The sequence below is a fragment of the Rhinolophus sinicus genome, linkage group LG14 (assembly GCF_036562045.2).
Source record: "Rhinolophus sinicus isolate RSC01 linkage group LG14, ASM3656204v1, whole genome shotgun sequence".
Taxonomy (NCBI): Eukaryota; Metazoa; Chordata; class Mammalia; order Chiroptera; family Rhinolophidae; genus Rhinolophus; species Rhinolophus sinicus.
In genome coordinates this window covers 49537600-49545767 of record NC_133763.1, presented here as the reverse complement: position 1 = coordinate 49545767, position 8168 = coordinate 49537600, and positions in this window count along the sequence as shown.

The window sequence follows — 8168 nt, the reverse complement described above, 5'->3', positions numbered from 1 at the left end:
ATTTCTTATTCCTTAGTGAGAACTTAGTCACATGGGCACAGAGCTGCAAGGGCCACTGGGAAATGCAGTTCCTATTTCGGCAGCCCCGTCCCCAGCTACAGCCCTGATGTCTGGAAGAGGAGGAGACAGATTGTGATGAACAGCTGGCAGCGTCTGCCTCTCCTCTAGTCACGAAAATGCTGTGTTCATTCTTCTCCTGATATACTCACCCCCACCCCGTGCAGTTACTACACCAGCTCCAGTGCCGGGACCTCTGGGGACTAGCAATCCTCTGCCTTGGATTCAGATGTGGCTCCTGAGGTGAAGCATCTCGTTAACTGAACGGAAGTCACAACCCTTCTCCAACACCCAATAAACCACGGTCTGATAGAAACAGTGATTGAGCGAGATGCTCCTTGGCCCTTCCACTACCACAAATCTTGGGGAGCGAATAATGACAAGCTAATTTTCCTGAAATCTCAAGGAAAAAAGAAAGAAAGAAATGCTTTTTTCTTTCAGGGAGAAAGTAGCATTAGGTAGAAGGAAAGATGTTTTTGGACAAGTGGCATTCTATTTGGTGGCAATCTGTGCGAAGACGATAGTTAAATAAAGGATTTCTGGAGCAAAGGGAGAAAGAATCCAGAACAAAAGTAAACATCAGGGTTTTTTGTTGTTGTTGTTCTTTAAAAATAAGAACTTTTCTATTAGGTCATCTTGATGTGACTACTGAAAGAGTCATGACATTTTGACAAATAAGAACCACATCCAAAAGACAGAACCACATCAGAAAGCAAAATCATGTTTTTAATTACGAAGAAAATATATAAAACTCCATCTTTGAGGCTCTTCCCCCTCATGCTCCCATTAGGCTGTGTTGATATCAAGTGTCCTCCACTGTGTGGTGTGTGTGTGTGTGTGTGTGTGTGTGTGTGTGTGTGTGTGTGTGTTTACTATATTTTCATAAATTCAGACTATATTGAGCAGGAATCTTTCTGATGGAGCCAACTGATTCCCCAAACCAAAGATCTATTTTTTTTAAAGTAAAGTTTATTGAGGTGACAATTGCTAGGAAAGTTACATAGATTTCAGGTGTACAATTCTGTAATACATCATCTATATCTCACATTTTGTATTCACCACCCAGAGTCAGTTCTCCTTCCATCACCACATATTTGACCCCATTTGTCCTCTTCTACAACCACCCTCCTCCTTGACCCTCTGGTAACCACTAAACTATTGTCTGTGTCTATGAGGTTTTGTTTCTTCATTTGTTTGTCTTGTTCTTTTGTTGATTTCAGTTTTATATACCACATATCAGTGAAATCATATGGTTCTTCACTTTTCCTGACTTATTTCGCTTAGCATTATAATCTCGAGATCCTTCCATGTTGTCACAAATGGTACTATTTCATCTTTTCTTATGGCTGAATAGTACCCCATTGTGTATATATACCACAACTTCTTTATCCATTCATCTATCAAAGGACAGTTGGGTTGTTTCCATGTCTTGGCCGCCATAAATAAAACTGCGATGAACATTGGAGCATGTATGTATCTATGGATAAATGTTTTCAGAGATTTTGGGTAGATAGCCAGAAGAGGGATTGCTGGGTCATACGGTAATTCTATTCTTAATTTTTTGAGGAACCTCCACACTGCCTTCCATAGCGGCTGCACCAGTCTGCATTCCCACCAACAGTGTATGAGGGTTCCTTTTTCTCCACAGCCTCTCCAACACTTGTTACTATTTGTCTTGTTGATGATAGCCATTCTGACTGGGGTGAGATGATATCTCATTGTGGTTTTTATTTGCATTTCTCTGATAATTAGTGATGTTGAGCATTTTTTCATATGTCTATTGGTCATTTGTATGTCCTCTTTGGAGAAATGTCTCTTCAGGTCCTCTGTCCATTTTTTAATTGGATTGTTTTTTTATTGTTGTTGAATTTTATGAGTTCCTTTTATATTTTGAATATTAACCCCTTTCAGAGGCGTTGTTTGCAAAAACCTTCTCCCATTCAGTTGGTTGCCTCTTTATTTTGTCAGTGGTTTCTTTTGCTGTGCAGAAGCTTTTTAGTTTGATATATTCATTTATTTTAGTTTTTACTTCCCTTGTCTTTGGAGTCAAATTCATATAGTGCTCTTTGAACTGAAGGCCCATACATTTAATACCTGTGTTTTCTTCTATGCAGTTTATTGATTCAGGTCTTATGTTTAGGTCTTTGATCCATTTTGATTTAATTTTGGTACATAGTGACAGATAGCAGACTAGTTTCATTGTTTTGCACGTGGGTTTCCAAGTCTCCCAGCACCATTTATTGAAGAGGCTGTCTTTTCTCCATTGTATGTTTTTGGCTTCTTTGTCAAAAATTATCTGTTCACATTTATGTGGGTTTATTTCTGGGTTCTCAATTCTATTCCATTGGTCTGTGTGTCTGTTTTTCTGCCAATACCATGCTGTTTTGATTATTGTTGCCCTGTAGTACAAGCTGAAGTCAGGGAGTGTGATACCTCCAGCATTGTTCTGTTTTCTTAGGATTGCTTTAGCTATTCGGGGTCTTTTGTGGTTCCATAAAAATCTGATAATTTTTTGTTCTATTTCATTAAAAAATGTCATTGGGATTTTGATGGGGATTGCATTAAATCTGCATATTGCTTTGGGTAATATGGCCATTTTAACCATGGTACATTGATTCTTCCAATCCATGAACATGGAATGTCTTTCCATCTCTTTGTGTCTTCTTCAATTTCTTTTAAAAATGTCTTATAGTTTTCAGTATATAGGTCTTTCACATACTCACTTAAGTTTATTCCTAGGTATTTTATTCTTTTTGTTGCAAATGCAAAAGGAATTTCTTTTTATTTCTTTTTCTGAGATTTCACTGTTAGTAAATAGGAATGCAATGGACTTTTGTACGTTGATTTTGTAGCCAGCAACTTTACTGTATTCGTTTATTGTTTCTAATAGCTTTTTGGTGGGGTCGTTAGGGTTTTCTATATATAACATCATGTCATCTGCAAAGAGTGACAATTTAATTTCTTCATTCCCAACTTGGATGCCTTTGTTTCTTTCTCTTGATTGATTGCTCTGGTGAGGACTTTCAACACTATGTTGAAAAGCAGAGCTGATAGGGGACAGCCCTGTCGGGTTCCTGAACGTAGAGCAAAGGGCTTCAGTTTTTCACTGTTAATTATGATGTTAGCTGAGGGTTTCTCATATGTGGCCTTTATTATGTTAAGGTATTTTCCTTCTATAACTATTTTATTAAGTGTTTTAAACATAAATGGATGTCATATCTTGTCAAATGCCTTTTCTGCATCTATTGATATAATCACATGATCTTTGTCCTTTATTTTGTTTATGTGGTGTATTACATTGATGGATTTGCATATGTTGCACCATCCTTCAATATATGAACCCCACTTGGTCATGATGTATACTCTTTTTAATGCATTGGTGCATTTGATTTGCTAGAATCTTGTTGAGGATTTTTGCATCTGTATTACTCAGAGATATTGGTCTGTAGTTTTCTTTTTTGCGTTGTCCTTACCAGGTTTTGGTATCAGGATAATGTTGGCCTCATAAAATGAGTTAGGGAGTATTGTCTCTTCTTCAATTTTTTAGAAGAGTTTGAGTATGACAGGTTATTAGATTCTCTTTGAATGTTTGGTAGAATTCACTAGTGAAGCCATCAGGTCCTGGACTTTTGCTTTTGGGAAGGTTTCGAATGACTAATTCAATTTCCTTACTGATGATCGGTCTATTTAGATTTTCCAATTCTTCATGATTCAGCTTAGGAAAGCTATATGTTTCTAAGAAGTTGTCCATTTTTTCTAGGTTATTGAATTTGGTGGCGTATAATCCTTCATAGTATTCTTGCATGATCTTTTGTATTTCTGTGGTGTCCGTGATAACTTCCCCTCTTTCATTTCTGATTTTATTTATTTGTGTCTTTTCTCTTTTTATCTTAGTGATTCTAGCCAAAGGTTTGTCAATTTTATTAATCTTTTCAAAGAACCAGCTCTTTGTTGCATTAATTTTTTCGATTTTCTTTTTGTCCTCTATTTCATTTAGTTCTGCTCTGATTTTTATTATTTCCTTCCTTCTGCTGACATTGGGTTTCATTTGTTCTTCTTTTTCTAGTACTTTAAGGTGTAACGTGAGGTTATTTATCTGGGATGTTTCTTGTTTTTGGAGATAGGCCTGTAAACATATAAATTTCCCTCTTAAAACTGCGTTAGCTGCATCCCCAAAATTTTGGTAGGATGTATTTTCATTCTCATTTGTTTCTATGTATATTTTGATCTCTCCTCTTATTTCTTGTTTGACCCAGTTGTTCTATAAAAGTGTGTTGTTTAATCTCCACATATTTGTGGTGTTTCCTGCTTTCTTTTTGCAGTTGATATCCAATTACAAAGCCTTGTGATCAGAGAATATGCTTGGTATGATTTCAATCTTCTTAAATTTGCTGAGGCTAGTTTAATGTCCCAATATATGGTCTATCCTTGAGAATGTTCCATGTACACTAGAAAAGGATGTATAGTCTCATGTTCTAGGATGAACTGCTCTATCAATGTCAATTATGTCCATTTCATCTAATGTGTCATTAGGGCTGATATTTACTTATTTTCTGTTTGAAGGATCTATCCATAGCTGTCAATGATGCATTTAGGTCCCCTGATATAATTGTGTTTTGGTAGATTTCTCCCTTTAGATCTGTTAGTAGTTGCTTGCTATATTTTGGTGCTCCCTGATTGAAGGTATAAATATTGATGACTGTTATGTCTTCTTGTTGTATAGTCTCCTTTACTATTATGAAATGTCCATCTTTGTCTCTTGTTACCTTTTTTATCCTGAAGTCTGTTTCATCTGATATCAGTATGGCTACACCTGGTTTTCTCTGGATACCATTTGCTGGGAGAGTCTATTTCCACCCTTTCACTTTGGGTCTATATTTGTCCTTATAGCTGAGATGTGTCTCTTGGAGGCAACATATGGTTGGGTTTAATTTTTTGATCTATCTGCTACTTTGTGCCTTTTTATGCTGAGTTCAGTCTATTTACATTTAGGGTGATATTGATAAGTGAGGATTTCCTGTCATTCTATCTTTGGTTTTCTGGTAAGACTGTGTCTCCATTGTTTCTTTGCCTTTTTGTTGCTGTCTATTATCTCAATGTGTTGGTATTCTATGATTTTTCCATCTGTTTCTTCTTTTATTATGTTATATATTTCAGTTCTGGATTTTTTTTTTTGAGTGGTTACCATTAAGTTTATGTAAAAAAAAGTTTGGTATTTATAGTGTTCCATTTTCTTCTGCTTGCTTACTTTTTCCATTCCCGTATTCCGGTTCAGGCCTTTACTCTTCACCCTTTTATGTTTGTGTTGTTACAAATTATCCCTATTTATGCTGGTCGAATAGCCTTCTTCAGTATTTCTTGTATTTCATGTATTAGGAAAGTCCCTCAGCTTCTGAATGTCTGGAAAGGTCTTTATCCCTCCTTTATATCTAAAGGATATCTTTGCTGGATATATTATTCTTCGCTCATAATTTCTCTCTTTTAATAGTTTGAATATTTGATTCCACTCCCTCATGGCTTGTAGAGTTTCTGCTGAAAAACCTGGTAATCATCTAATGGGCTTTTCTCTGTAGGTTACTGTCTTCTTTTCCCTGGCTGCCTTGAGGATTCTTTCTTTGTCGTTAATTTTAGACAGGTTTGATACAATGTGCCTTGGAGAAGGCCTGTTGGGATTGAGGTAATTAGGTGTTCTATTTGCTTCTTGTATTCGAAGAGTCAGTTCTTTCCACAAGTTTGGGAAGTTCTCCTTGACCGTTTGTTTGAATATACTCTCTGTTCTCTTCTCCCTTTCTTCTCTTTCTGGTATGCTCCGGTCTGCATCCAGCGCCTGCCGGGGGGGGCGGGGGGGGGGGCATGTCTCTGCACTTTCCACTTCCCTCCTCCCCCACTCGCCCAATTTGCCCACCTTTAGATGATTTCAGTTGCTCACCTCTTAGTCTTGCCTGTCTGCTGCACAGGAATTCCTTTGTAGAATTATAATTGTTCAATTTGTTGTAAGTTCCAGGGGAGATTTCAAGAGGCTTACCTCACAAGTCCATTTTTATGATGTAAAACCAAAGATCTATTTTTAAACATATTTCAAAGTAGCTGAAATAAGGCAAGATATAGCTCAGCTAAAAGCAGTTCAAGTAAAGTGTTGTATAGGCAGGAGTTAGGCAAAAAGGGGGATGCAATACAGAGATGGAAAACAGGGGCAGGACTTGTGGCTAAATAAGAAGTAAAAACATCCTCATAAAGGAGCAGTAGGGACAGTGATTGGAAGCCCAGGCTTGAAGTCACTGCCTGGTTTGCATCCCTGCCTTTCTACTTACTTGCAAAATGGGGTTGATGATAAGTATCTGCCTCATAGAGTCGCTGAGAGGATTGTGTGTCCATTCCCATCAAGCCTTTTGAACCATATAATGTAAGCCCTTGAGAACTATTAACCCATGAGTGATACTGTAGGAGAGATGTTGAAGAAAATTTGCCTTCATTGGTTGATGTGAGCTTTTGTCTATTAGCTTTTATCTGTTCCTGTATGTGAGGTGATTTTCTGTGCTGTGATCAGGGGTTGAGTAAATTCCCCCTTTGGTCTCATTCTCCCGAGCAGAGGAGATATGGGATGAGGTTGCTTTTCTGTCCCCCTTTGGTCTCATTCTCCCGAGCAGGGGAGACATGAGATGATGTTTGCTGTTCTGTCTGTGCTGTGAGGTGATGATTAGCTTAGGGTTAAAGAAATTCTTGATCAGGGGTTGAGAGAATTCCCTCTTTGTTCTGTCTGTTTCACCCACATCAACAGATGAAGTGAAGAAGTAGTTAAGTTATATCAGGATGATGTGACAGGCACGGTGCCAGGCTCTGGAAGACCTTGGGCTGATGGTCCCAAGCAAGAACAGTAGATATTGCTTATCCGGATGAACTGGCCCTTCAGCCAGATGGGCAACATTCATATCAGTAACTGCCGGATTCTCCTGGAACTTGCCATTCCTTGAGAGGGGAGGCAGGAACATAAAACTTGGCTCTTGGGTGTATTTAAAGAGATATATAAGACAGATCTCAGGTGGATTGATATTGATATTGATTGATTGCTGTTTCAAGAAACGGCTATTCAGAAGATTTGCTGTTTCAGGACTGCTTTTTAGGATTGGATTGCTTCAGAGTAAGAGATTGGAACTTGCCTCAATGGACAGTAGAGACTTCTTTGGTTGGTGAATTGTCATCATGCTAGCATCTTTGGGAACTTGTATGTAACTTGCAGCTTGCAGTATCAGAAGACGTCCTAACTTCTATAAACAACAACAGCAACGACAACAACAGCAACATTCTTCAGATTGTTAACACCTTGAAAACTTATGTACAGCTTGCAGCTTACAGCATCAGAAGATGCCTTGGCTTCTAACAACAAAAACAACAATGCCAACAGCAGCAGCATCTTGGGAACTAGCAAGCAGCGGTGCGGGAGACGCCTGAGTTTCTCTCAGCTACAGACCTGGCAAGGTTTTGATTTATGACTTTTTCAGTGCTGTTCTCCTAGTTTGATGAGCTTTTGACATCTACTGTAATAGTTATTATCCTATAGAGCTTATTACTGCTTTTGGATACTCCTTACTGATGTTATTTATGTATTTAGCCAAGTGATTTTTGATCAACAGTAAACATACATTGGGATCTCTTAAACTTATATGTATGTGTACTCCTTTGACATGACATTGTTATCAATGTATATAGTTTAGTCTTAACCACCTTTACTTTCTGTCATTAGCACATTCTATTAATTGCCTTTGTCTTTTGCTATTGCATATTACTGAATAAATTGATTAAATATTGCTAAATAAATTAATTAGCCCCATTCTAGCCTATGTTCCTCCTCTTTCTTTCCCTTCTTTACTTTTAGGGCGAAACCAGCAAGTCAAACCCCAGGGCTGCTGTGATTGGCATGCAACCATCTGGAGCAAAGTTAACTCAGGGAACAAAGACAGATGGCATCAGCCATAACATACCTCTCCAACAACCGCTGACATCTGTCAAAATGGATTCCTGGGTCTGATGGGCCCTGATTCTGACCCACTGAGTGAAATCCTATATCCATCATATTGGCCTTTACTGCATGACTTTATAGTTGAAAAACTTGT